This window comes from Tachyglossus aculeatus, chromosome 2 (genome assembly GCF_015852505.1).
Source record: "Tachyglossus aculeatus isolate mTacAcu1 chromosome 2, mTacAcu1.pri, whole genome shotgun sequence".
NCBI classification, from domain to species: domain Eukaryota; kingdom Metazoa; phylum Chordata; class Mammalia; order Monotremata; family Tachyglossidae; genus Tachyglossus; species Tachyglossus aculeatus.
In genome coordinates this window covers 62,780,276-62,807,845 of record NC_052067.1, presented here as the reverse complement: position 1 = coordinate 62,807,845, position 27,570 = coordinate 62,780,276, and the positions used below count along the sequence as shown (strand labels likewise).

Below are 27,570 nucleotides of genomic sequence, written 5' to 3'. Positions count from 1 at the left end.
TGGGGAGGAGGGGGAGAGGAAGGAAGGGGCTCAGTCCGGGAAGGCCTCCTGGAGGAGGTGAGCTCTCGGGCCTTGAAGGGAGGAAGAGAGCTAGCTTGGTGGATGTGGGGAGGGAGGGCATTCCAGGCCATTGGGATGACGTGGGCCGGGGGTCGACGGCGGGGCAGGCGAGAACGAGGCACGGTGAGGAGATTAGCGGCAGAGGAGCGGAGGGTGCGGGCTGGGCTGTAGAAGGAGAGAAGGGAGGTGAGGTAGGAGGGGGTGAGGTGATGGAGAGCCTTGAAGCCGAGGGTGAGGAGTTTCTGCCTGATGCGTAGGTTGATTGGTAGCCACTGGAGATTTTTGAGGAGGGGAGTAACATGCCCAGAGCGTTTCTGGACAAAGACAATCCGGGCAGCGGCGTTAAGTATGGATTGAAGTGTGGAGAGACAAGAAGATGGGAGATCGGAGAGGAGGCTGATACAGTAGTCCAGACGGGATAGGATGAGAGCTTGAATGACCAGGGTAGTGGTTTGGATGAAGAGGAAAGGGCGGATCTTGGCAATGTTGCGGAGCTGAGACCGGCAGGTTTTGGTGACGGCTTGGATGTGAGGGGTGAACGAGAGAGCGGAGTCGAGGATGACACCAAGGTTGCTGGCTTGTGAGACGGGAAGGATGGTAGTGCCGTCCACAGTGATGGGAAAGTCAGGGAGAGGGCAGGGTTTGGGAGGGAAGACAAGGAGTTCAGTCTTGGACATGTTGAGTTTTAGGTGGTGGGCAGACATCCAGATGGAGATGTCCTGAAGGTAGGAGGAGATGCGAGCCTGGAGGGAGAGGGAGGGAACAGGGGCAGAGATGTAGATTTGGGTGTCATCAGCGTAGAGATGATAGTTGAAGCCGTGGGAGCGAGTGAGGTCACCAAGGGAGTGAGTGTAGATCGAGAACAGAAGGGGACCAAGAACTGAACCCCTCAAGAGTGGGGAGTGGAATTTAAACTGAAAAGAAGACAGTTACACTTATGTTTATCACAGATTATAATCAAAAAGTTGAAATATGGTATATGAAAGTTCCATGTATCCCTGAGCAATTAGCTGGAAAATTTAACAGAAATGGATATTTATGCAGAGGAGCAGCATGGCATAGTGGATAGATCATGGGCCTGGAAGTCAGAGGATCTGGGTTCTAATTCCACTGCAACATTTATCTGCTATGGGACCTTGTGCAAGTCACTTTACTTCTCTGTGCCTCAGTTACCTCATCTGTCAAATGGGGATTAAGACTGTGAGCCCCATATGGGCAGGGACTGTGTCCAACCAGATTATCTGGTATCTACTCCAGTGCTTAGCAAGCGCTTGACACATAGTAAGTACTTAACAAATACCATTTTTTAAAAATCCAAAGACTCCCTTTGAGTGTCTAATTTATTGCTTCCATGCTTCTTCCCAACTGCCCTGCGGGGTTCTCTGGCACAGTCAGCCTACATTCCCCAACCTGCCAGATCGGACTATGGAGAGGAATGTCATTCACTCTGCTCCTAGTTTTTTTAGGCTTGGCCTGCTCCTATCCAGCTTAGGTTTCTGTTAAGATCCAAAAGCTAGCAAGTGGGACAGAACAGAGTGTATGATCTTGGGCAAGTCATTTAATTTATCTGTGCCTGACCTACATTCCACACCCCGCCAGTTTGGACGATGGAGAGGAAAGCCATTCATTCTGCTCCCCATGTGTTTTTTAGGCTGGATCTGCCCCTATCCAACTTGGGGTTCTGTGAAGACTCAAAACTAACAAGTGGGATTGGGCAGGCTGTGTGACCTTGGGCAAGTTAGCTTTTCTGTGCCTTTTACCTCATCCATAAAATGGGGATTAAGATTTTGAACCCTATGTGGGACAGAGACTGTGTCCAACCCAATTAGCTTTTCTCAACCCCAGCACTTAGTATTCATTAATTCACTTATTCAGTCATTTATTCAGTGCTTACTGTGTGCAGAGCACTGTACTAAGCACTTGGGAGTGTACAGTAAAACAATTAACCGACACGTTCCCTGCCCACACAGGCCTACTAGGAAGAATCATAGATGGAGGCTCCTGGGATTGAACCTGGGGCCTCATTAGTACAATGCCTGGCACGTAGTAAGCACTTTACAGTTACCAGTTAAAAAATAGAAAGACAAAAGCTGACAAGGGAAAAGCTAAAAGATGTTAAACAGGACAGTCTGTCCCAAAAGGACAACTCTGTCATCTCTGCTGAGCCTCCAGCCCCATACCTGTTTTAGGCTAGTTTGGAACGGGTCGGGGTGAGGGCATAAGGATAAGAGTCTCTGAACTGACAACTGCAGTCCTGTTTTTGGGTGGAGTAAGCAGTTCAGTGACTCTTCTCCCCAAATCCCCAGCCCCATCCATGTTCTTACTCAAAATGGAAAGCTGGGTCCCCGTGACTGAGATACTAAATCCTTTACTTGAAAATTGAATTTGTGAAACAAAGAAGCGAAGGCACCACATTTCACATAGAAAGAAAGAATATAGGTAAAGCTCAGCCCCTTCATCCCCTTGAACTGTTGATGGCAGTATAGCTCAGAGGTGAGGTGTAAGTCCAGACTGCTGCCTCACCAGGAATCTTTATGGCTACCTGTCACCACTCCTGAACTCAAAGGAACTTGGGAAGGGAGGAAGGTTGATGGAATGCAGTGGTGCAGTAAGGCTGGGACCCCATTAGAAGGGAATTAGAAATGGGATCCTAGAGAATATTTTTAATGGTATTTGTTAAGCATTTACTTTGTTCCAGGCACGTACTAAGCACTGGGCTAGATACAGGCTAATCAGTTTGGACACAGTTCATGTCCCAAATGGGCTCCCAGTCTTAATCACCGTTTTACAGATGAGGTAACAGACACAGGGAAGTGAAGTGATTTGCCCAAGAACACACAACAGACATGTGGTGGAGCTGGAATTAGAACCCAGGTCTTTTGACGTTCAGGCCCATGCTCTATCACTATGCCATGCCCCTTCCATGTTTCAGCTGTCTCTTTTAGGGTGTTATGCAACCTGGTTTTATTATTATTATTGTTTGTTAAGCACATACTATGTGTCAAGTATTGTTCTATGTACTACATTAGCTAGAAGATAATCAGGATGTATACAGTTCACATTTGTTCTCATTCACCCCCCACATCCATGCCGTCACCAAAAGCTGCCGGTCTCAGCTCTGCAACATTGCCACGATCCGCCCCTTCCTCTCCATCCAAACCGCTACCCTGCTCGTTCAAGCTCTCATCCTATCCCGTCTGGGATAGGATGCACCGGCCTTCTACTGCACCGGCCTTCTACTGCACCGGCCTTCTCTCTGATCTCCCATCCTCGTGTCTCTCCCCACTTCAATCCATACTTCATTCTGCTGCCCGGATTGTCTTTGTCCAGAAACGCTCTGGGCATGTTACTCCCCTCCTCAAAAATCTCCAGTGGCTACCAATCAATCTGCGCATCAGGCAAAAACTCCTCACCCTCGGCTTCAAGGCTCTCCATCACCTCGCCCCCTCCTACCTCACCTCCCTTTTCTCCTTCTACAGCCCATCCCGCACCCTCCGCTCCTCTGCCGCTAATCTCCTCACCGTACCTCGTTCTCACCTGTCCCACCATCGACCCCCGGCCCACATCATCCCCAGGGCCTGGAATGCCCTCCCTCTGCCCATCCGCCAAGCTAGCTCTCTTCCTCCCTTCAAGGCCCTACTGAGAGCTCACCTCCTCCAGGAGGCCTTCCCAGACTGAGCCCCTTCCTTCCTCTCCCCCTCGTCCCCCTCTCCATCCCCCTCATCTTACCTCCTTCCCTTCCCCACAGCACCTGTAGATATGTATATATTTTTGTACATATTTATTACTCTATTTATTTATTTATTTTACTTGTACATATCTATTCTGTTTATTTTATTTTGTTAGTATGTTTGGTTTTGTTCTCTGTCTCCCCCTTTTAGACTGTGAGCCCACTGTTGGGTAGGGACTGTCTCTATATGTTGCCAACTTGTACTTCCCAAGCGCTTAGTACAGTGCTCTGCACACAGTAAGCGCTCAATAAATACGATTGATTGATTGATTGATTTGTTAAGAGCTTACTGTGTGTCAAGTACTGTTCTCAGCACTGGGGGAGATACAGTCAATCAATTAATTACTGTGTGCAAAGCTCTGTACTAAGCACTTGAGAGAGTATAATTTAATAGAGTGGCAGACACATTCCCTGCCCAAAAGGAGGTTGGACACAGTCCTTATCCCATATGGGGCTCACAGTCTGAATAGGAAAGTGAACAGAAATTGAATCCCCATTTTACAGACAAGGAAGCTGAGGTACAGAGGAGTTCAGCATGTTGCCCAAGGTCAAACAGCAGGAAACTGGCGAATCGAGGATTAGAACCTGGGTAATTGCCAAGCCTGTACTCTTTCCACTAGACTATGCTACCCATTATTCTGTGTACAATTTGAAATGACACAGAGAATCGAGTATGTACATACAGGCTTCTGTGGTGCCTATTGCTGTCAGTCACATGCTTAGCAAGGATAAGAACTTCATCTTAATCAATTGTCCCTGCAATATTTGAAATGACTTCTTTAGGAGCTTCAAGGAATCATCTATGAGGACCTGAATGAGGAAACTGCCTGTTTTGACATGTCTGCCTCATGTCATGTAATTGCATTGGTCTCTTAGGAATGCTGTCTACACTGGGGCTGATGTCAAGGTTTGTAGGCCTAAAATTAGATTTGTGTTTTGCTTTATAGGCTTACTTGTGGCAACTTCGGTTCCCTCTTTCTGCTTTGTGTTCTTCAGAAAGAATATTGAAAATGCATTCTGTTCTCCAGATTCTGTACATCAGAGTGAAGTTTTTTTCCTTTATTCCCCCTGGCCCTCCACTCCCCTCTTTCTATGTTTGGATGGCAGAAATGCAACTGCTCAGGATAAATGAATGCCCAGAGCCAGGGGAAGATTCAACCCTTAGGAAGGAAACTCAACCCTCATTCAAGCTACTGTTGTCATGACTTCCTCAAAATGGCATCCGTGAATCTCTCTCTCATAATAATAATTCTGGTATTTGTTAAGCACTTACTGTGAGCTAAGGACTGTATTAAGAAATAGGATATTTACAATGCAGTCATATTAGACATAATCTCTGTCCCACCTCGGACTCACAATCTAAAGAGAAGGAAGACAGGCATTTAATGCTATCATCGTGATTTCTCAAAATGGCACTCTTGAATCCCTTTTACATAATAATAATATTTCTGGTATTTGTTAAGCACTTACCATGTTATAAGCACTCTACTAAGTCCCCCTCGAGACTGTTAGCTCTTTCTGGACAGGTAATATAGCAATATAACTCTGTTATATTATTTGTTGTATTGTATTCTCCCAAGCACCTAGTACAGTGCTCTGCACACAGTAAGCATTCAGTAAATACTGTTGATTGATCTGGGATATATACAGTGTAGTCAGAATAGACATAGTCTCTCTGTAAATTGGGGCTTGCAGTATAAGAGGGAGGGTGATCAGGAATTGAATCCCCATTTTACAGGTTAGATTGTTTTATTAAGCTGCCCAGTTAGGAGCCACAGTCTAAAACAAGGAAGGGTGTTGGATAATTTGAATAGTATATGCAAACATAAATACTGCCCTGAAGGACCTTGCATTTTCACATAAACATAGACCTAACAAAAAGATAGAGAAACCAGGTAATTCATTGTTTGCTTTTTTTTTTCTTTATAGAATTTGTTAAGCGCTTACTTTGCGTCAAATGCTGTTTAAGTGCTGGGATAGGTACAAGTTAGGTCGGAAACAGTCCCTGTGGGACTGTCCAGTCCCCACATGGGACTCATAAGTCTGAGTCGGAAGGAGAACAGATATCTCCATTTTATAGTTGAGAAAACTGAGGCAAAGAGAACTAAAATGAATTTCCCAGGGTCCCACAGCACACAATTGGCAGAGCCGGTATTTAGAACTCAGGAACATTCGGACTCCCAGGCCCGTGCTCTCACCACTACTTCATGCTGCTTTTAGGCAGGACTGTACTTCTGTTGTCCCATTCAGATGAATGTTCTAGTTTAAAGACAATTAGTGAAAAAGATTATGCAATCTTCCTCTATCAACCCTTGTTGTTAGCAAATCCTTCATAAATCCCACGTGATGTAATTGAAGTTATTTCTTCTTGTTATGACCTTACAAGTATTGGAGAACAGCTGGTTGCTACATTCCACATAGTGATCGCCACTTCTCTGCTACGTGACATTTGGACAAGTCATTTCACTTCTCTGTGCCTCAGTTACCTGATCTGTAAAATGGGGATTCAATACTCATTCTTCCTCGTTCTTAGACTGTGAGCCCTATGTGGGACAGGGACTGTGTCCAACCCCAGCACTTAGTATAACACCTGGCACATAGTAAGCACTTAACAAATGCAATGATTATTTATTATTTTATTATTATCATTGTTATTGTTATTGTTATTATTATTATTATTATGACTCTTCTCACTTCTGTTGACTGTTGCCAAGAGTGTCTGTGTGTGGTTTTGGCCCTAAAAATACTTTCGGATGCACTATTAAATTTTCAGGGCCTGGTGCGCTTTTTGATGTTGTCTTTCAGTGTCTGTGTTCATTCAAGCATATTTATTGAGCGCTTACTGTGTGCAGAGCACTGTACTAAGCACTTAGCACTGTACTGAGGTATCTTTCAGTCCTCTGCTTGAAAATAGTAGCCCATGCTAATCTGACCTCCACAGCCCACTGCTCTATTACATTGACCATCCCTGGTTGTCAATCATATTTTTCATTCATTCAATCATATTTATTGAGCGCTTAGTGTGTGCAGAGCACTATACTAAGCACTTATATTTATTGAATGCTTCCTGTTTAAGCACTGTGCTAAGCATTGGGAGAGTACAGTATAATAGAGTTTGTAGACACATTCCTGCCCACAATACCAAACATTGTTACAAATAAATAAATTATGGATATGTCCATAAGTGCTGTGGGGGCTGGGTGAATATAGGGAGCAAGTCAGAGTGATGCAGAAGATAGTAGGGGAAGATGAAATGAGGGCTTAGACAGGGAAGGCCTGTTGGAGGACATGTGCCTTCAATAAGGCATTGAAGGTGGGGAGAGTCATTGTCTGTTGGATGTGAAGAAGCGGGATGTTTCAGGTGAGAGCAGGACATGGACAAGAGGGCAGTGGCAAGATAGATGAGATCAAGGTACAGCAAGTAGTTAGGCATTAGAGGAGCAAAGTGTGCAGGCTGGGTTGTAGTAGGAGTCTTCTAGACTGTAACCCATTGTTGGGTAGGGACCGTCTCTATATGTTGCCGACTTGTACTTCCCAAGTGCTTAGTTCAGTGCTCTGCACACAGGAAGCGCTCAATAAATGTGATTGAATGAATGAATAGGAGAGCAATGAGGTGTGGTAGGAGGGGGCAAGGTGATTGAGTGCTTTAAAGTCAATGGTGAGGAGTTTCTGTTTGATTTGGAGGTGGATGGGTGACCATTGGGTGGGTTTGATCCACCCAGCAAAGTCATGTTGCTTTGAGCTTTGCTTTGATGTTTCTAGACTGACTTGGTTTCAGGTCTTGACTGTTTGTGATCATGACCTATCACCCGCCCGTATTTGCAGGCTTCAGCAGAGCATGCCACGGACCAAAGACCATCAGGGCATTAGTTCCCAAGAAAACTGGGAAGACACTGTCCTCTTATGGGTCTGGAGTGTTGGTTGGCCTGTTGAATCTGTATGAATCCATTCTTTCCTAAGCCATCTATTGCAGTGTTCCATCAAGGAAATACCAAGGGAAATTGGTTTTTCAAACATCTAGTAAGTACGTAGAGAAGAAAGAATAAAATTGAATTGTGTCATCTCTGAGGTCCCTGACATATTTCATATACTGACTGCAAAATCCCCAATCTGGGAAGACACTGTCCTCTGATGTGGGTCTGGAGTGTTGGTTGGCCTGTTGAATCAGTTTGAATCCATTCTTTCCTAAGCCATCTACTGCAGTGTTCCATCAAGGAAATACTATGGGAAATTGGTTTTTCAAAAATCTAGTAAGTACATAGAGAAGAAAGAATAAAATTGAATTGTGTCGTCTCTGAGGTCCTTGACATATTTCATATACTGTCTGTCTCCCCCTTCTAGACTGTGAGCCCGCTGTTGTGTAGGGACTGTCTCTATATGTTTCCAACTTGTAGTTCCCAAGCGCTTAGTACAGTGCTCTGCACACAGTAAGCGCTCAATAAATACGATTGATTGAATGAATGAATGAATACTGACTACAAAATCCCAAATCTCTTTTATATCCTGAATTTAAAACCCAATTTAAATAATAGCAGCACTGTCACACGCTACAGTAAGTCACACAGTTTAAGCAGAAACCTTGAAAGTTCCTTCTTCTCACAGAAGCTGCAGCGAATATATTTCTCCCTAATCCTATTTTCTCAAAATAGTCTGACCTAAAGTGAGTGCTGTAGCTTTCACTCTGTGTAGTTTCTGTCGTGGGGTCATGATCTCCATATTATGCTTACATAGTCTTGTTTTTCTCTTCATCTTTATGAATTTCTTTTGAAAAGGCTACTCCTCCGAGTCTTAAAAATCTGTGAAATTAGTCTGGAGCCTACATCAATCAATAGTATATACTGAGTGTCCCATATCCAGTTTGTTGCCAAATCCTGTTGGTTCTTCCTCAGTCAGTCAGTGCCATTTTTTTCAGTGTTTACTGTGTGCAGAGCACAGGGCTGATAGACACATTCCCTGCCCCCAATACACCCCTTCCTCTCTATCCCAAAGGCCACCACTCATAATAATAATAATAATTGTGGTATTGGTTAAACACTTACTGTGGGTCAAGCACTGTTCTAAGCACTGGGGTAGATAGAAGATAACTAGGTCCCACATGGGGCTCACAGTCTAAGTAGGAGGAAGATCAGGTATTGAATCCCCATTTTGTAGATTCGACAACTGAGACCTAGAGGAAATGAAGTAACTTGAGCAAGGTCACACAGCAGACAGTTGGTGGAGCCAGGAGTAAGAACCCAGGTCCTCTGACTCCCAAGCCTGTGATCTTTCCAATAGACCACTCTGCTTCTCACTCTTGTCCAGAGGGTTGTTATATGCCAGCTTTACGACTGCATCAGTCTCCTCACTGATCTCCAATCTCCAGTCCATACTTCACTTTGCTGCCCCGTTCATTTTTCTATGTTTTTAAAGCATATGCAGTTCTTATGTGTTTGGTTTTTTTCTAAATTCTTTTATCCTGTCTTTTTGTATCCCATCTTGTTCAGCTTCCCCCTGTGAGGCCTGGATCACTTTAAATATACCAGTGACAAAGATTGGTTATGTACCCCTACATGGTAGTCACACAGAGACAGAAACATATTGGTTTGCAAATATGCACAATATACCCCATTACTAAGTGTAATTTCCTTTTTTAAAATGAAGCCATATAGGACAGTGTACTGTATTACAATCTATTACAGGCTGGACTGTGTCCAACTGGATTACCTGGTATCTATCCCAGCACTTACAACAGTGCTTGGCACATAGTAAGTACTTACAAATACCACAATCATTATTATTATTATTAGGAAAAGAAAAATTGTTGTAACACCTTTTACTCTTTCTTTCCATAACTCAGTGCCTTACTCACTATAGAGTTTTGGTTAATTGTAGATTCTGCTCTCAAAACGTTTAGTCTTTTAGGTAAGATAGGTAAATTCAGATGTGACAGAATAAATTAATAACATTGTATGCACAGGTAACAGATATATGTTCAAGGGAATGATGTGAAATGATAGGTGGGTAAGGCTTTCTGGAGGAAGTGGATTAATCAACATCTTTGAAAAAAGCACACTTTCTCTTCAACACTATTACTTGACCTCAGTGATAGCCTGGAATGCAGTCAGTTTAGGAGTTTTTCAGCAATGCCCAAGAGCAGGACTTGTGAGCTTACCTATACAATCACTGTGGCATTTGGGGCTGGTAGAGAGGGCAGAGATGCATCTCAGGGTCAGTCAGTCAGGCAGTCGTATTTATTGAGCACTTACCTTTGTGAAAGCACTGTACGAAATGCTTGGGAGAATGCAATGCAAGAATAGATGGACACATTCCCTGCCTGTAATGAGCTTTGAAAGCATAGTGTCAAATGATGTACCCCTGGGAGTAGAAGTAGTAGTGTTTATTAAATGCCTACTCTGTGAAAAGTCCTGTACTTAGCACTGGGGGGAAAAAACCTTCCCTAGGAGAAATTTAGACATGATCCCAAGCTCCCAAATAGTTCACAGTCTAAAACTATGGCAGGGAAAATTGGCAGTGCAAACAAAAGATAAGGTGAATAATAAAAAGTACAAAAACATCATAAAAGATAAGGAAAATGAGAGCTAAAGAGCAGAGGTACTCTTGTAGGTACTGTGGTTTGAGGTATAATTTAAGGCTCTTGTGGCTAGTAACCCAGCTTGCCCAACAGCCGCAGCAAGAAGCAGGGAAGCAGCATGGTCTAGTGGATAGAGCAAATGCCCTGGGAGCCAGAACGACCTCGTTTCTAATCCTGGCTCTACCACTTGTTAATGATGATGGCATTTATTAAGCACTTACTATGTGCAAAGCACTGTCTAAGCACTGGGGAGGTTGCAAGGCAATCATGTTGTCCCACAGGGGGCTCACAGTCTTCATCCCCATTTTACAGATGAGGGAATTGAGGCACAGAGAAGTTAAGTGACTTGCCCAAAGTCACACAGCTGACAATTGGCAGAGCTGGGATTTGAACCCATGACCTCTGACTCCAAAGCCTGTGCTCTTTCCACTGAGCTACGCTTCTTCTCTTCTGTTTGCTGTGTGACTTTGAGCAAATCCCTTAATTTCTGCTCCTCAGCTCCCACATCTGTAAAACAGGGATTAAGACTGTGAGCCTGTTGTGGGTCAGTGACTGTATCCAACCTGATTAGCTTGTATCTACCCCAGTGCTCTGAACAGTGCTTGGCGCAGGGTAAGCACTTAACAAATACCATCATCATCGACAACTTTAACAACAGCCAGCATTCTAAAATTTATGAAGGCTTCCTGCTGCTGGCATTTAAGTCCTTCTTGCATGATGATCAGGAGCAAAGCCACAGCCAAAGCCAAGGGGGACAGTAGGGGAGACAACAGGAATTCCCAGTTGTGTAGCTCAGCAGTTGGGTTATCTAGCTGTGAGCCCAATGTGGGAAAGGGACTGCATCCCTTCATTCATTCATTCAATGGGAAGTACATGACTTGGGAAGTACAAGTCAGCAACATATAGAGACGGTCCCTACCCAACAATGGGCTCACAGTCTAGAAATATATCAGTGTAGTCCTGTTATTCTTCTGTAAGTGAATGACTTAATAATCCTTGGTAATTTTGATTAAAAAAAGATTATTGGACCTTGGTTCAGGAACTAACTCTATAACATTTTCCTATCTTTTAATAAATATTACTTGAGGGCTTACTGTGTGCAGAACATTGTGTTACACACTTGGGAAAATATAATAGCACTAGCAGAAGTGATCCCTGCAATAAAGTAAGTCTATGAGGAAAAATTGCTTTCTGCTTCCAGAGTTTCAATCTAGAAATTGATTCCTGAAAACTGTTTTACTGTAAGTCTGAAGGCTGCCTGAATTGAGTTGTAGCCTGCCACACCCAAGTCCCAAATATAATGATCCCATCTTCCCAAAATAAATATTGAAACAGCATAATATTCTGTCCTCATTCTCACCTAAACTCTCAAGTTCTTTTCTCCTCTTAGGCGTGAGGAATAAATACTCTTAGTTCTCCAGGAATTCTGACCTTATTATTCCTTTTCTTGGAGGTGAGCCAGCCCCCTGTAGCCTCCTGATTCAGTAATGATTCCCTCTGCCTGTCCACACGAATAATAATTATGGTATATATTATGTCCTCCTTTCAGGGTCACCCCTTGAGAGTTCCCAGTACTCTACCAGTCTTGATATGTCAGGGAGAGTCAGGCAGAGGCCTACCCATTCCATTCCTAGCTTGGGCAGTGGCTAGCAAGTGGAAGGCAATCTGCTACAAGTCAAAACTCACCTGTGCTGGGCAGCAGCAGCATGGAAGAGGGTCGAGGGTGGAGACTCAAGTTTACTCCGCAGAGGGAGACAATGGTAAACCACTTCCATATTTTTACCAAGAAAACTATGGATAAACTACCAGAATGATTGCATGGGGTGATTGGGTGTTCTGGGAGAGATGTGTCCGTGGTGTCGTTTTGGGTCAATGACAACTCGACAGCATAAGACAAGACAAGACAATTTATTATGTGCCTACTTTGTGCCATAGCACTGCCCTGAGAACTGGAATGCAGGAATCAGGTGGAATAGTCTATCCCACACAGAGCTCATAATAAGAGACAAGTTGCTTATCCCCATTTTACAGATGAGGAAACTTAAGCCCGGAAAGGTTGTGACTTATCGAAGGTCATACAGCAAGCCAGTGGAAGAGCTGGGATTAGAACTTCATCTGTAAAATGGGGATTAAGATTGTGAGCCCTATGTGGGCAGGTCCAACCCTATTAGCTTGTATCTATCCCAGTGCTTAGTACAGAGCCTGGCACATAGTAAGCACTTAACAAATACCATAAAAAAAGTAAAAGAAAATTTGGGTCTCCAGACACCCAGTCTTGTGTCAGAGACCACCACTATTTATTGCTTCCTCATCTTGCTCTGAGTTTAATTTTTTAAAAAAAGGTATTCAGACCATCCCTATCTGTGACCTAGCTTTTATTGGCATCCAGCTTTCATTCTATTTCTTCATCGATTTATCTTGCTGAAAAATTTCTGGTACAGACATTTTAGAGCAGTGTTTCCATTTGCTCAGCAGAATCACACATATGTAAGCATTATAATGCACAGGACTAACATGGGTGGGTAATTGTTTGCTTAAAGTGGCTAGAGCCCGGCTTTTGATTACACGAATAGGAATTTTGGATTCTTTAACACTAGCTTTTCCCCTCTTATATAATTACTGTTGAGTCTGGTGGGCATTTACAGAGCTCTGTGAGTGCAATTTAGCCTTGTGTGTTCATCATAAATTTTATCAAACTAGGCCTTTAACAGTTTTGAAATGTTCATTACAGTATTTTGCCTGTGGGTTAAATAGTGTTTTTAATTGCGAAAACTTCATCATTCAGAAGACATTGACAACTTGCCCAGTCGTATTTCCATTTGGGCTCTGAAATTATTTCTTTGTTTTATGTGCTGAGGCCTGGAGACCACTTTTGTGGGGAATAACCAAAATTATTTCAGTTCCCACTGAGTGGTTTCTATTCGTGTATATGTGCAAAGGACCTGTTTTTGCCATTTGAGAGCTTATTGAACAAAAGATAGGTCTCCTTGAGGATGTCATCTGGGGGAATTGTTTGCATTTCTTTATCTGCATTTAAGTAGCTAACCCATCCAGATTAATTGTTGAGAATGAATTCAGGCAACAAGGAGCCCCAAATAAATCACAAAGGAGAAATTAGAAAAAAACAGGATCAGTGCTTTGGGTCTCTAGCCAGGTATGTTCACTCCAGATGAGGTCAGAGAATTCCACTTGCAAATTCGTTTCACAGATACAAGTGGGGAGGAGCAAGTTCTCTATTTGAGGACCAAAGGAAGAATGTAAAGGCAGGAGCTGTTTTTGTCATATAAAATTACAGAAAATATTAAATTCGTGACATTTGTGATGAGGATTAGAGTCAAGATTTTGCTTGCTTTCTTTCACCTTCTTACATCAATTTCTTTCTGGCGGCCACACAAAAGCTCAAACAGATGTTCAGAAAAAGAAAGTAAATTGCAGTTTCCAGGAAGAAGAGCTTCATTACTAGGTTCATTATTTTGCATGATGGGACATTTGGATTCAGTTTTCAGAGCATTTTGTGTTTTCTAGTATTATTACGACTCTGTTAGGACTCTAATAAAATTGTGATAAGGCATTCAGTAAGTACTGTTAGATTGCTTGAGCGAATTCAGAGAGTGAGAAATGTGTCCCTTTTAAAAAGACTTTTGCTCACGTGGGTTCTCTAAAATTTCAAAATCTTTTTCTTGTGAAAACAATACTGGGATTGCTGGAACATACTTTCGGATTTCCTGTTTCCTCCCCTTTTTGTTCTTTTATTTTTCCTTCCTTCCTTTAAGTCTGTTTACCTGATTTTTTCATGAAAAAAATAATAAGACTTCACTGAAAACATTTGGATTTTGCTTACCAGATTGCTGCATTAATGTGCAGATTCCAAAATGGAGAGTAAAACAATGAAATTGGGTGGTGTGTTCATCTGATTCTCTTGTTGGTCTCTTCCTGATTATAAGAAGAACATCCTGTGAGTCTGCTCTTCTGTAAATAAGATGTTGGGTTGGAAACTCTATTGTTTTGAGGAATAAATATCACTTTCATGCTATGGGATTTTAGTTCTACGAAGAAAAAATGGTGAAAGTTTTATTTAAAATAGAAATTGCAATCCTCATATTTTTGACACTTATTTGAACTTTGGTTATAAAATTTATACCAGCTCTTACACAGTGTCTTGTATAATCTTTCAAGATATACAATGCAATAGGTGGTCTAGTGGTTAGGGCATGGGCCCGGGAGTCAGGAGGACCTGGGCACTAATCCTAGCTCCACAGTTGTCTGCTGCATGACCTTGAGGCACTTCTTTGTGCCTCAGTTCCCACATCTGTAAAATGGGGATTTAGGGTGTGATCCCCAGGTGGGACATATATTGGGTCCACCCTGATTACCTTGTATCTTTCCCAGCACTTTTTTTGATGGCATTTATTAAGCGATTGCTATGTGCAAAGCACTGTTCTAAGTGCTGGGGAGGTTACAAGGTGATCAGGTTGTCCCACGGGGGGCTCACAGTCTTAATCTCCATTTTACAGATGAGGTAACTGAGGCACAGAGAAGTTAAATACTTTGCCCAAAGTCACACAGCTGACAAGTGGTGGAGCCGGGATTTGAACCCATGACCTCTGACTCCAAAGCCCATGATCTTTCCACTGAGCCATGCTGCTTCCCCTTAGTACAGTGTCTGGCACATAGTAAGTACTTAACCAGTACCATTTTAAAAAACATCAAGAACTGATGATGGTGGTAAGAGACGGATTCGACATCATCTTTTCAGCACATACTGCGCCCTGGCCCCTGCCGCCCAACCCACTCAGTCCATTATTTAGAGGGCTCAGCCCTGTGGCCAAATTGTACTTTCCAAGCGCTTAGTACAGTGCTCTGCACACAGTAAGTGATCCGTAAATACAATTGAATGATGAATGAATGATGGAATTTCTCATCAGGAACAACAGATGAGCCTGAGTACTTGGGGAGAGAAATTGATTCTGGTGCTAGTAGCTTGCACAGTGCCACCCACAAAGTGGCAGACCAGTCAGGGATGCAGTCCATTGGGAAGCAGCATGGCCTAGTGGAAAGAGCACAGGCTTGGTAGTCAGAAGATGTGAGTTCTAATCCCGGCTCTGCTGTGCAACCTTGAGTAAGTTGCTTAACTTCTATGTGCCTCAGTTATGCCTCAGTTACCTCATTTGTAAAATGGGGATTAAGACAGTAAACCCCATGTAGGACAGGGACTGTGTCCAACCTGATTACCTTGTACCTACCCCAGCACTTAGAACAGTGCTTTTCCCATAGGAAGCACTTAACAAATACCACAAATATTATTATTATTATTATTATTATTGTGAAGGGCATATGCAGTCTTCACCCGTGTTCACCAGCTGCAGGCAGAAGCAGGACTCAGACATAGGTTTCCTGACTCCCATTGCCTAACTTTGGTCCTGTTTGATTTGTATGAATAAAATTGGATTGAGGAATCTAGAGACTGGTTCTTGTTTTATGCCATCGTGTCATTCCAACCCATAGCGACACCATGGACACATCTCTCCCAGAACACCTCATCTCCATCTGCAATCGTTCTAGTAGTGTATCTGTAGAGTTTTCTTGGTAAAAATACTGAAGTGGCATACTTTTGCCTCCTTCCACGCAGTAAACTTGGATCTCCACCCTCTACTCTCTCCTATGCTCCTGCTGCCCAGCACAGGGGAGTTTTGGTTTCCACTCTCTAGCCACTGCCCAAGCTAGGAATGGAATGGATAGTCATTCATTCATTCATTCATATTTATTGAGTGCTTACTGTGTACAGAGCACTGTACTAAGTACTTGGAAAGTACAATTCAGGAACAAATAGAGACAGTCCCTACCCACAGCAGGCTCGCAGTCTAGAAAGAGGGAGACTGGCATCAAAACAAAGAAACAGGCATCAGAGTCAAGCAGAGGCATAACCTCTGCTTGACTCTCCCTCCTGTAGTCAAAACTGGTAGAGTACTGAGAACTCTCCAGTTGTAATCCTGAGAGGGTAGGGACTGGGTGCAGTATGAAAATCATAACTAGCATTTTCCTGGCATAGAAAACTAGCACCAAAGTGTAACAGTTCCTTTATTCTTGCTCTAATTTTTGGTGAGGCCAGCTCTGTCAATTTAAAAGATTGTACCACCAGTCAGGATTCTGTTTTTAATTTTCTTAGCTGCTACCCTAATGATCTGGGTTAGTTCCACCCAGTGAAAAATTGTTCTTGGACCATCTCTTGTGAAAGAGGATTTTTATGTGGAAGGCACAATGGTAGGTGAAGTTACTCAGGCCAGACCACTTACAAACCTTACCAGGGAATCAATCAATTGTATTTATTGAGCATTTGCCAGGTGCAGAGCACTGTACTGTGTGCTTGGGAGAGTACAATATAACAGAGTTGGTAGACACATTCTCCACCCACAAAGAACTCACAGCCTAGACTAGGAGAACAGTCTAGAGGGGGAGACGGTAGAAGGAAGAAGCAAGGTAGAAGCAAATCTAATCCGACCTACAGAAAGGAATGTTCCATGGCAAAGGAGTGGCTTCAAATAGTCCAGTCCAGTGTTTAAAGCAACTCTCTTTCAATTTGTGGCATTTATTGAGTGTTTACTATGTGCAAAGCACGATAGTAAGCACTTGGGAGAGTACAACTGAATTGGTAGACACGATTCCTGCTTACAATCTCATGGAAAATAGAAATCCCTAAGGTATGAACACCTCGGAATGAAGTGGACCTGTAGATCTTCGATGTAGCTGTCTCCCAACTGTGTTCTTTAATCTGGCTGGGCCATGGTACCAATTGATCAATCCATTATTGAGCACTTACTGTGCAGAGCACCGTACTAAACACTTGGGAGAATATACCTTTGCAAAGGTGGTAGACATGTTCCCTGCCCACAAAGAGCTTACACATGGTTCAAAAGCTCTTCCTCACATTTAACCTCAATTTCTCTCCAATTACTGAGTGCTTACTTTGGGCAGAGTACTGTACTAAGTACTTGGGAGACTACAGTACAGTTAGTAGACATGATCCCTACCCTCCAAGATTTTACAGTGAAGTGGGGGATGCAGACATTCAAATAAATTACAGGTAAGGAAAGCAACTGAGTATAAAGATATATGCTTTAAGTGCTGTGGTTTAGAGTAGTGTGAGAACCTAAGTACTTAGGGTATGGGGATGGGAAGAAGTTGGAGAAGGGAAAAAAGGTCCGGGGTATTGCCAGCTTAGTTAAGGAAGGCTTCCTGGTGGAGACATGATTTTAATCAGGTCTTGAAGCCAGCGGGAGTGCTGGAATGTCTGAGAAGTAGGGGAGAGGGAGATCAAGTAGGGGAGAGGCATGAGCAAGGAGTCAACAGCAGGTGAGGTGAAAGCAAGGCACAGTGAGTATGTTGGTAATGAAGGAGGTAAGCATGCGTGGGCTGGGTTGGAGTGGGAGAGGAGCGTGGGTAATTAAGGGGGAGAGAGCTGATTGACTGTCTTGAATCTGATGGGGAGCAGATTCTGCTTGATGCAGAGATAAATGACAAACCATTTCAGGCACTTGAGTACAGGGATGTGCAAAATTCTTTTTTAGGAAAATGATCTGGGCAGCAGAGTGGAGTAGGGACTGGAGAAGCTGGAGGTAGTGAGATCTGTGAAGAGGCTGATGCAGTAATCGAGATGGGATGTGAAAGGTGCATGGAGGAGGATCACGGCACTTTGGACAGAGAGGAAAAAGTGAATTCTGGAGATGGTGTGGAGATTGAATTGACTCATGTTCGTGAATAACTGAACATGCGGGGTGAAGGAGAGTGATGAATCATGGATAATGCCAAGGTTGAGGGCTTTTGAGACAGGAAGAATGGTGGTATTGTCAGTAGTGATGGGGAAATCAGGGGGAGGAGAGAGTTTGGGTGGAATGGTAAGTTCAATTTTGCACGTTGGGTTTAAGGTGATGAGGGACACATCCAGATAGAGATGTCTTGAAGGCAGTGGAAATTTGAGATTGCAGAGAAGGGGAAGAGTCAGGGCTGGAGAGGCAGATTTGGGAGTCATCATTATAGAGGTGTTAGTTGAAACTGGGGGTGGATGAGCCCCGGAGGGAGAAGGGGACCCACAACCGACTCTTGAAGCACCCGCATAGTTACAAGTTGAGAAGCAGAGGTGGAACTGGCGAATTGTAGTCTGGCAAAGCCAGATAGCAGGGGATAGAGAAGAGAGTTGGAGGAGAGGAAGTGGAGGGAGAGTGGAGGGAACAATTTGTTCAAAGAGCTAAGACAAGAATGGTAGGAGGGAGATGGGGTCATAGCTGGAAGGGGCAGGGAGATTGATGGAGGGCTTTTTTAGGATAGGCAATAAAATGGGCATGTTAGAAACTTAAGGGAAGGAGTCATTGGATGTTGAGTGGTTAAAGATAGCAGAGAGGGTGTCAAAAGATTGGAAATTTTTGTCGGGCAGGCTAGTTTTGTGGGGAGCAGGTACGTGGGAAAGAAGGCAGGTGAAGAGGTTGTGGTTGGAGTATGGGATTTCAGAGTTGGTGAAGTTACAGATTGTACAGCGATTAGAAAGATACTGAGAACAAGGTGTTCAAGACAGTGAGTGAGTGAGATGGGGTGGAGCAGGAGGTTGGCAGAGTTGGAGTGAGAGGAAGTTGGCGGCGGGCGTTGTCAGGAACATCCACTTGGATTTTGAAGTCCCCAAAAGTCAGTATAGCAGTGTGGCCTAGTGGATAGAGCATGGGCCTGGTAGTCAGAAGGACCTGGGTTCTAATTCAGACTCCATTACTTGTCTTCTGTGTAACCTTGGGCAAGTCACTTAAATTCCCTGTGCTTCAGTTACCTCATCTGTAAAATGGAGATTAAGATTGTGAGCCCCATGAGGGGCATGAACTGTGTCCAACCTTATAAGCTTGTATGTACCCCAATGCTTAGCACAGTACCTGCCACATAATAAGTGTTTAACAAATACCACTATGTATTATTATTGTTATCATCATCAGTGTAGGGATGGAAAAGGAAAACAGAATGTGAGGAAATTGTCAAAATGGTTCACAAAAGTGGTTATGGGAACTGGGGGGTGGGTAGGAAATCCCCACCTCACAAGGGAATGGAAGTAAGGGGATGGAGGGTGGGAGAAGCAATAACCAAGTTCCCCAGTACCCTCCGTCCCCCTCCAATTGGCCAGGCTGGGAGGGTGATGGACAGGGCTTGAGGGGTTGGGGTGGGGGGGGGGGGGTGAAGGGGGAGGGGGGTGTTGCTCTATCCATATTCTCGAGTTGGGAGCCCCCAAAGTGGTTTTTGATACAGATGGTCATTTGAAGAAGCAGCGTGACTTAATGGATAGTGCATGGACCTGGGAGGCAAAAGGACCTGGGTTCCAATCGCGGCTCTGCTACTTGTCTGCTGGGTGACCTTAGGCAACTCACTTAACTTCTCTGTGCCTCAGTTACCTCATCTGTAAAGTGGCGATTAAGAGTGTGAGCCCCATGTGGGACAGGGACTGTGTCAATCAATCAATCAATAAATTGTATTTATTGAGCACTTACTGTGTGCAGAGCACTGTACTAAGTGCTTGGGAAGTACAAGTTGGCAACATGTAGAGACGGTCCCTACCCAACAGTGGGCTCACAGTCTAGAAGGGGGAGACAGAAAACAAAACCAAACATATTAACAAAATAAAATAAATAGAATAGATATGTACAAGTAAAATAAATAAATAAATAGAGTAATAAATATGTACAATCATATATACATATATACAGGTGTTGTGGGGAAGGGAAGAAAGCAAGACGGGGGGGTGGAGAGGGGGACGAGGGGGAGAGGAAGGAGGCAGCTCAGTCTGGGAAGGCCTCCTGGAGGAGGTGAGCTCTCAGTAGGACCTTGAAGGGAGGAAGAGAGCTAGCTTGGCGGATGTTGGGAGGGAGGGCATTCCAGGCCAGGGGGATGACGTGGGCCGGGGATCAACGGTGGGACAGGAGAGAACAAGGCACGGTGAGGAGATTAGCGGCAGAGGAGCAGAGGGTGCGGGCTGAGCTGTAGAAGGAGAGCAGGGAGGTGAGTTAGGAGGGGGCGAGGTGATGGAGAGCCTTGAAGCCCAGGGTGAGGAGTTTCTGCCTAATGCACAGATTGATTGATAGCCACTGGAGATTAATCCAACCTGATTAATGTCTATCTACCCCAGTGCTTAGAACAATGCTTGGCACATAGTAAGCTCTTAACAAATACCATTAATTATTATTATTTGAATTGTGTGTGTTATCAAGTTGGTCAAAGTTGACTAGATATGTCTCTTTAGAAGTCCAAGGGTAGAGTCTCCAGAAAATGGGACCCAAAATAGAGACAGAGCCACTTTAGACTTTGGGGGTGTCCAGGTGGAATTCTGCAGAGTACTGTCCAGTCAAAAGTGGATGAGTGGGCATATTGGTGCTATCATGATGCTTTTTAGGAAAGTAAACTCATTTTTATTGGTCTGACTTGCTTCCAAATGAGCCAGGAGCCAGTTTTTAAACGTGTATATCTTTATCACCCTCCTCTTGTAGACTCCTTATTTGTAATGCTTATGGTCTCCATTGATTCTTGCAATTTGGTTTTAAAAGCGTAAAGCTGTAGGGAATACTATAATGAATCTTGGCTAATGCAAATGGCAAGCTTATGCTTTTCAATCTTTATTGCTATCCCTGCTGTATGTTGCATAGACAGTTGAAATGGCACAGTGTGTGCAAGACTCCATTAACTTTAAAGTGACTTTAAATGCTGTCTGTAGTTTTGTATTGCAATGGGTCCTGGAGGAATGCTAAAATGTTTTTCTTTACCTGAGGAAAAAGAATGGTTTCCAGTATTGTTACTGTTTTACTAAATTTACCCCTTAAATGAAGGATTACATAAAAGTTCCTCCCAAATTTGGAACATGGGTTCCTTCAGAAGCTATGTTTTCACCAAATTTCACTCTGAGGGGAGGTATGTACAGGAGAAAGATACAACTGGGAACTGGACATTGGAGAAACAAGGAGAGGAATTAATTGATCAGTGGTATTTATTGAACACTTTCTGTGTGTAGAGCACTGTATTGAATGCTTGGAGATTACAGTACAATAGAGTTGTTCAACAAAATCCCCACCCACAAGGAGCTTACAGTCTAGAGGGGAAGACAGACATTAAATTATAGCTAGGGGAAAGCACAGAGTATTAGGATAGGTACATAAATGTTGTGGGGGTGAGTATTGGATTCAGACCCAAGTGAATAGGTGACACAGGAGGCAGGGTGAAGAGGGTGGGAAAATGAGGAGTTAGTAAGGGAAGGACTCTTGGAGGACATATGATTTTAGTGGTAGGGTTTTGAAGATGAGGAGAATGGTGGTCTGTTGAATAATCAATCAATCAATCGTATTTATTGAGCGCTTACTGTGTGCAGAGCACTGTACTAAGCGCTTGGGAAGTACAAGTCAGCAACACATAGAGACAGTCCTTACCCAACAGTGGGCTCACAGTCTAGAAGGGGGAGACAGAGAACAAAAAAACAAACATACTAACAAAATAAAATAAATAGAATAGATATGTACAAGTAAGATAAATAAATAAATAAATAGAGTAATAAATATGTACAAACATATATACATCTATACACGTGCTGTGGGGAAGGGAAGGAGGTAAGATGGGCGGGATGGAGAGGGGGAATAAGAAGTGGGAGAGAGTTCTAGGCCAGGGGGAGGATTGTCAGCAAACAGTTGGCAATGAAGCAGACAGGATCGAGGTGAGTATGTTGGCTTCAGAGGAGCAAATTATTTGAGCTGGGTTCCATGAGGAGATTAGTGAGGAAAGGCTGGAGGGAATGAACGGATTGAGTTCCTTAAAGCTGGTGGTAAGGAATTTCTGTTGGATGTAGAGATGAATGGGCAACAACTGGAGGTTTTTGAGGATTGGCGAGATGGGATGGATGGTTTTGAAGAAAATGAGAAAATACATCCCACAAGAAAATCAGTTTGGATACAACTAAGACTAAAAGGCAGAAGTGCCAGTCCACTTTAAACTAGGAACTATTTCATTCTCTTATTCTTTTCTCTTTGTCATCTTGAGTCTCTACCCCCTAGCACTTTGATACTCACTCTGCCTCCACCCTCACGGCACTGAAGTACATCTCAGTCCATTCGTTCATTCATTCAATCGTATTGAGCACTTTCTTTGTACAAAGCACTGTACTAAGTGCTTGGAAGAGTACAACATAGCTACAGACACATTCCTGCACACAGCGACCTCACAGTGTGGAAGGGGAGGCAATCAATCATATTTATAGAGCACTTACTGTGTGCAGGGCACTGTGCTAAGTGCCTGGGAGAGTACAATATAACAATATAACAGAGTTAGTAGACATATTCCCTGCCCCCAACAAGCTTACAATTTAGAGGGGGAGGCAGACATTAATATAAATAAATTACTGATATGTATATAAGTGCTATGGGGCTAAAGGAGGGGTGAATAAAGGAAGCAAATCCAAGTGCAAGGGTGTCACAGAATCAATCAATCAATCAATCAATCAATCGTATTTATTGAGCGCTTACTATGTGCAGAGCACTGTACTAAGCGCTTGGGAAATACAAATTGGCATCACATAGAGACAGTCCCTACCCAACAGTGGGCTCACAGTCTAAAAGGGGGAGACAGAGGACAGAACCAAACATACCAACAAAATAAAATAAGTAGGATAGAAATGTACAAGTAAAATAAATAAATAAATAAATAGAGTAATAAATATGTACAACCATATATACATATATACAGGTGCTGTGGGGAAGGGAAGGAGGTAAGACGGGGGGATGGAGAGGGGGACGAGGGGGAGAGGAAAGAAGGGGCTCAGTCTGGGAAGGCCTCCTGGAGGAGGTGAGCTCTCAGCAGGGCCTTGAAGGGAGGAAGAGAGCTAGCTTGGCGGATGGGCAGAGGGAGGACATTCCAGGCCCGGGGGATGACGTGGGCCGGGGGTCGATGGCGGGACAGGCGCGAGCGAGGTACAGTGAGGAGATTAGTGGTGGAGGAGCGGAGGTTGCGGGCTGAGCAGTAGAAGGAGAGAAGGGAGGTGAGGTAGGAGGGGGCGAGGTGATGGAGAGCCTTGAAGCCCAGGGTGAGGAGTTTCTGCCTGATGCGCAGATTGATCGGTAGCCATTGGAGGTTTTTGAGGAGGGGAGTAATATGTCCAGAGCGTTTCTGGACAAAAATAATCCAGGCAGCAGCATGAAGTATGGATTGAAGTGGAGAGAGACACGAGGATGGGAGATCAGAGAGAAGGCTAGTGCAGTAGTCCAGACGGGATAGGATGAGAGCTTGAATGAGCAGGGTAGCGGTTTGGATGGAGAGGAAAGGGCGGATCTTGGCAATGTTGCGGAGCTGAGACCGGCAGGTTTTGGTGACAGCTTGGATGTGAGGGGTGAATGAGAGAGCGGAGTCGAGGATGACACCAAGGTTGCGGGCTTGTGAGACGGGAAGGATGGTAGTGCCGTCAACAGAGATGGGAAAGTCAGGGAGAGGACAAGGTTTGGGAGGGAAGACAAGGAGCTCAGTCTTCGACATGTTGAGCTTTAGGTAGCGGGCGGACATCCAGATGGAGATGTCCTGAAGGCAGGAGGAGATGCGAGCCTGGAGGGAGGGGGAGAGAGCAGGGGCAGAGATGTAGATCTGGGTGTCATCAGCGTAGAGATGATAGTTGAAGCCGTGGGAGCGAATGAGGTCACCAAGGGAGTGAGTGTATATTGAGAACAGAAGGGGACCAAGCACTGAACCTTGGGGAACCCCCACAGTAAGAGGATGGGAGGGGGAGGAGGAGCCTGCAAAAGAGACTGAGAAAGAACGACCGGAGAGATAAGAGGAGAACCAGGAGAAGACGGAGTCTGTGAAGCCAAGGTCAGATAACGTGTTGAGGAGAAGGAGGTGGTCCACAGTGTCAAAGGCAGCTGAGAGGTCGAGGAGGATTAGGACAGAGTATGAGCCGTTGGATTTGGCAAGCAGGAGGTCATTGGTGACCTTTGAGAGCGCAGTTTCCGTGGAATGAAGGGGACGGAAGCCAGACTGGAGGGGGTCGAGGAGAGAAGGAGTAGGAGAAGAGGAAATGAGGGCTTGGTCAGGGAAGGCCTCTTGGAGGAGATGCACCTTCAATAAGGCTTTGAAAGTTGGGAGAGTAATTGTCTTTTGGAAATGAAGCGGGCATTGCAGGCCAGAAATAGGATGTGGGCAAGAGGTCAGCGGTGAGATAGACGAGACTGAGGTACAGTGAGTAGACTGGCAATTGAGGAGCAAAGTGTGCAGGCTGGGCTGTAGTAGGAGAGCAGCAAAGTAAGGTAGAAGGGGGTAAGGTTTGATCTGTTTGATGTCCTTATACTCGGCTGCTTCACCTACATGTAATTTATTGTAATGTCTGTCTCCCCAACTAGGTTGGGGAGAGCTTCTTGAGAGCTGGGATTGAGTCTACCAACTCTGTTGTACTGTATTGTCCTAAGAATTTAGTACTATGCTCTGCACACAGTGAACACTTAAATGTCAATGATGTTTTCTCAATTTGGAGTTGTGTATTTATATCTAGAAAATTAAAGTAGATGGAGATATGAAACACAACAAAAAGCATTACCTCAATTTAGGGGAGCTAATCATCTTTTGATGTTATTTACAATTGATGGTATAATAGCATGGACTAGTGGTTAGAGCTCGGGCATGGAGTCAGAAAGACTAGGTTCTAATCCTGGCTCCACCACTTGTCTGCTGTGTGACTTTGGGCAAGTCACTTAACTTCTCTGAGCCTTGGATACCTCATCTGTAAATTGGGCATTAAAACTCCTTGAGCCCCCTGTGGGACTTGGACTGTGTCCAGTCTGATTAGCTTGTACCTACTTGCTTAGTACAGTGTCTGGCACAGAGTAACTGCTTAACAAATGCCATTAAAAATGGGGTCTTTGGTTTTCTTTTTTTGAATAAAAATCCGAATGGAAGGTTTAGATGTGAAAAAATCATTCTAGCATAATCAGTTCTAATTTTTGAAACATACATGTTTTCATGTACCTGAGGATCAGTGCTCTATGTGAAAATTTTGTATCTTGTCAACAGAATTGTATTCATTTTTATATGAAGATGTTTTATACTGTTCCTCCAAATGCAGGTTCTTTGGAAAGACAGGACAGACTACGTCTGCTTTTTCATTGAATCTTGCTGCAGATGGCTTTAATTGCTTAATGTTCTCCATAAAATGAGGGTAAAAGTGACTCATTTCCCTCTGTAAGAAGCATAAGCTTCCATAAATGGACCCTAAATATCAAGAATGGCCTTTAATATTGCTGAAGAAAAGGTGTTTTACAGCAGATGCGAGCATCTTTAAAAGTTCATGAAAAATGCTTGAGCCCTATTTGATTGTGATCAACCAGTTTGGATTGTTGGAATAGGAGTTGGGGAATAGAGGGGAGGTTCTAGAATTTGAAATGAATTCTTGGCTTGAGACATTTTGAGTTATAACACGAGGCATTTGTTGAGAAGTATGTCCTAGTGGAGAGGGTACAAGGATGAAAGTTCTGAGACCTGGATTCTAATCCAGGCTCTGCCTCTTGCCTGCTGTGTGACACTGGGCCAGTCACTTTACTTCTCTGTGCTGCACTTTTCTCATCTGTAAAATGTGAATGAAATACCTGTTTTCTCTCTCTCTCTCTCTCTCTCTCTCTCTCCCCCCCCCCCCCCCCCACCTTAGTCTGTGAACCCCGTATAGGACACAGACTGTGTCAGATCCAGTTATTTAGTACCTAGCCCAGCACAGTACTTGTCACATTGTACTTGTTTAACAGTTAGCATGATTAGTATCATTATTTTCATTATTATTATTGTGATTATTTCTTAGACAAATTTCCTGGGCCAATTAGAAATTAAATGTAAGGACTTACTGAAAACCTCACCTGCACCCCAAGTATTCCTGAATTACGACAAGAATGCAAGTAACCAGTTCCCCCCTTCTCCTCACCCCCGCTTTGCTTAACAAGGCCAATTTCAGTGGCTCTGTTAGGCAAATTCTGAAGTTTCTTTTTCACATCTGGTGTTAGGTTTACAGTGTACATGCCTGGTCAAAAACTGATGTTCCAGAACATTTTTCAGAAGTGCTGTTTGTATGTATTTACTTTTTTTATTTTTCAAAAGGATTTTTGAAGGGGGAAGGGCTGTTATTGTTTTGAATGCTGACTGTGTTATTCATCAAGTGCCATTTCAGCCAAATGTTGCATGGATCAGCAGCCGAAAAAGGGTCAGATGGGGAGGTAATTGCAGTGTTACATGCGAGAAATTGCTCAATGAAAAAAAGTTATGCATGGACACAAAAGAGAAAAAATGGTGTGGTGAAGGGCACTGTTTGGCCTTCCTGGGGTTTGTGGTCTCTCTTGTGGGAGTGGTCTTTCACAGACCACCCACCTGCAGTCTTTCATTTTTTTCCCCTTAGAATACAATTTTGTGTTTTCAAAAGTAAAGAATTGACCCCTGACAACATTTTCATAAGTTACATTGGTAGATTTGCCATTTGCTCCATTCCTATCTAGTTTGGACTCGTGCAGGGCCCAGAGGAAAACTCTCTTGGAGGAAAGCTCCGTTGGCCAGTGAAGTCTGGCTGCTGCCTCTGAGTTTTGCCTATCTGTGGCCTATTGTCCTCCTTTATTATTGCCACACAGTGTTTAATTCTTAAACGTAATGGGTGTTTTATTTTCTTAGCAATGTGAAAAGCCCTCCACAAATGAACATGGTCTTCACTCCTCAGATCCTTTGTTTAATATGTCCCTCTCACCTGAAAGAGCCTACTCTCTCCCCTCTCCATCCTTCCAATTATTTATAACACAGCAAAAAATACTCCTTTTTATACTTCCCACCATTTGTTTGCTTTTTAAACTTCACTTGTGATTTTAATTTCACTTGTGATTCATGCTATCAAGAGCTTACTTTCAGAAGGCTCTAAGGTCCAGTATAAAAATAAAATGATAAAAATCCAACAGTGCAGAGATATGATGAAACTCATCTTTTCATTGAAAAAAGATGGGAAAAAATCCCCCAAGTTGTATTTTTGCCCATGTTCTATTTTATATCTCCATACTGGGGTATTATTTTTGCTTCTTTTCCCACTGGAGTTGGAGCTCATTTGTTTCCCCTACCTGTAATTTATTTTAAAGTCTGTCTTACCCTCTAGACTGTGATTCCTGTGTGGTCAGGGAATGTGTTTATCAATTCTATTAGTAAGCACTCA

At 43.7% G+C, this 27,570-nt stretch overlaps 1 protein-coding gene and 1 non-coding gene across 8 annotated transcripts in view; both read left to right on the top strand.

Moving 5' to 3' along the window:
- Positions 1-27,570, top strand: part of ZDHHC14 (zinc finger DHHC-type palmitoyltransferase 14) — a 309,503-nt gene that overhangs the window by 117,678 nt on the left and 164,255 nt on the right. The gene's annotated exons all lie outside the window — the stretch shown is intronic.
- Positions 11,901-12,037, top strand: LOC119924635. The gene has a single exon (XR_005449337.1). It is a non-coding gene; the product is annotated as a small nucleolar RNA SNORA7 (small nucleolar RNA).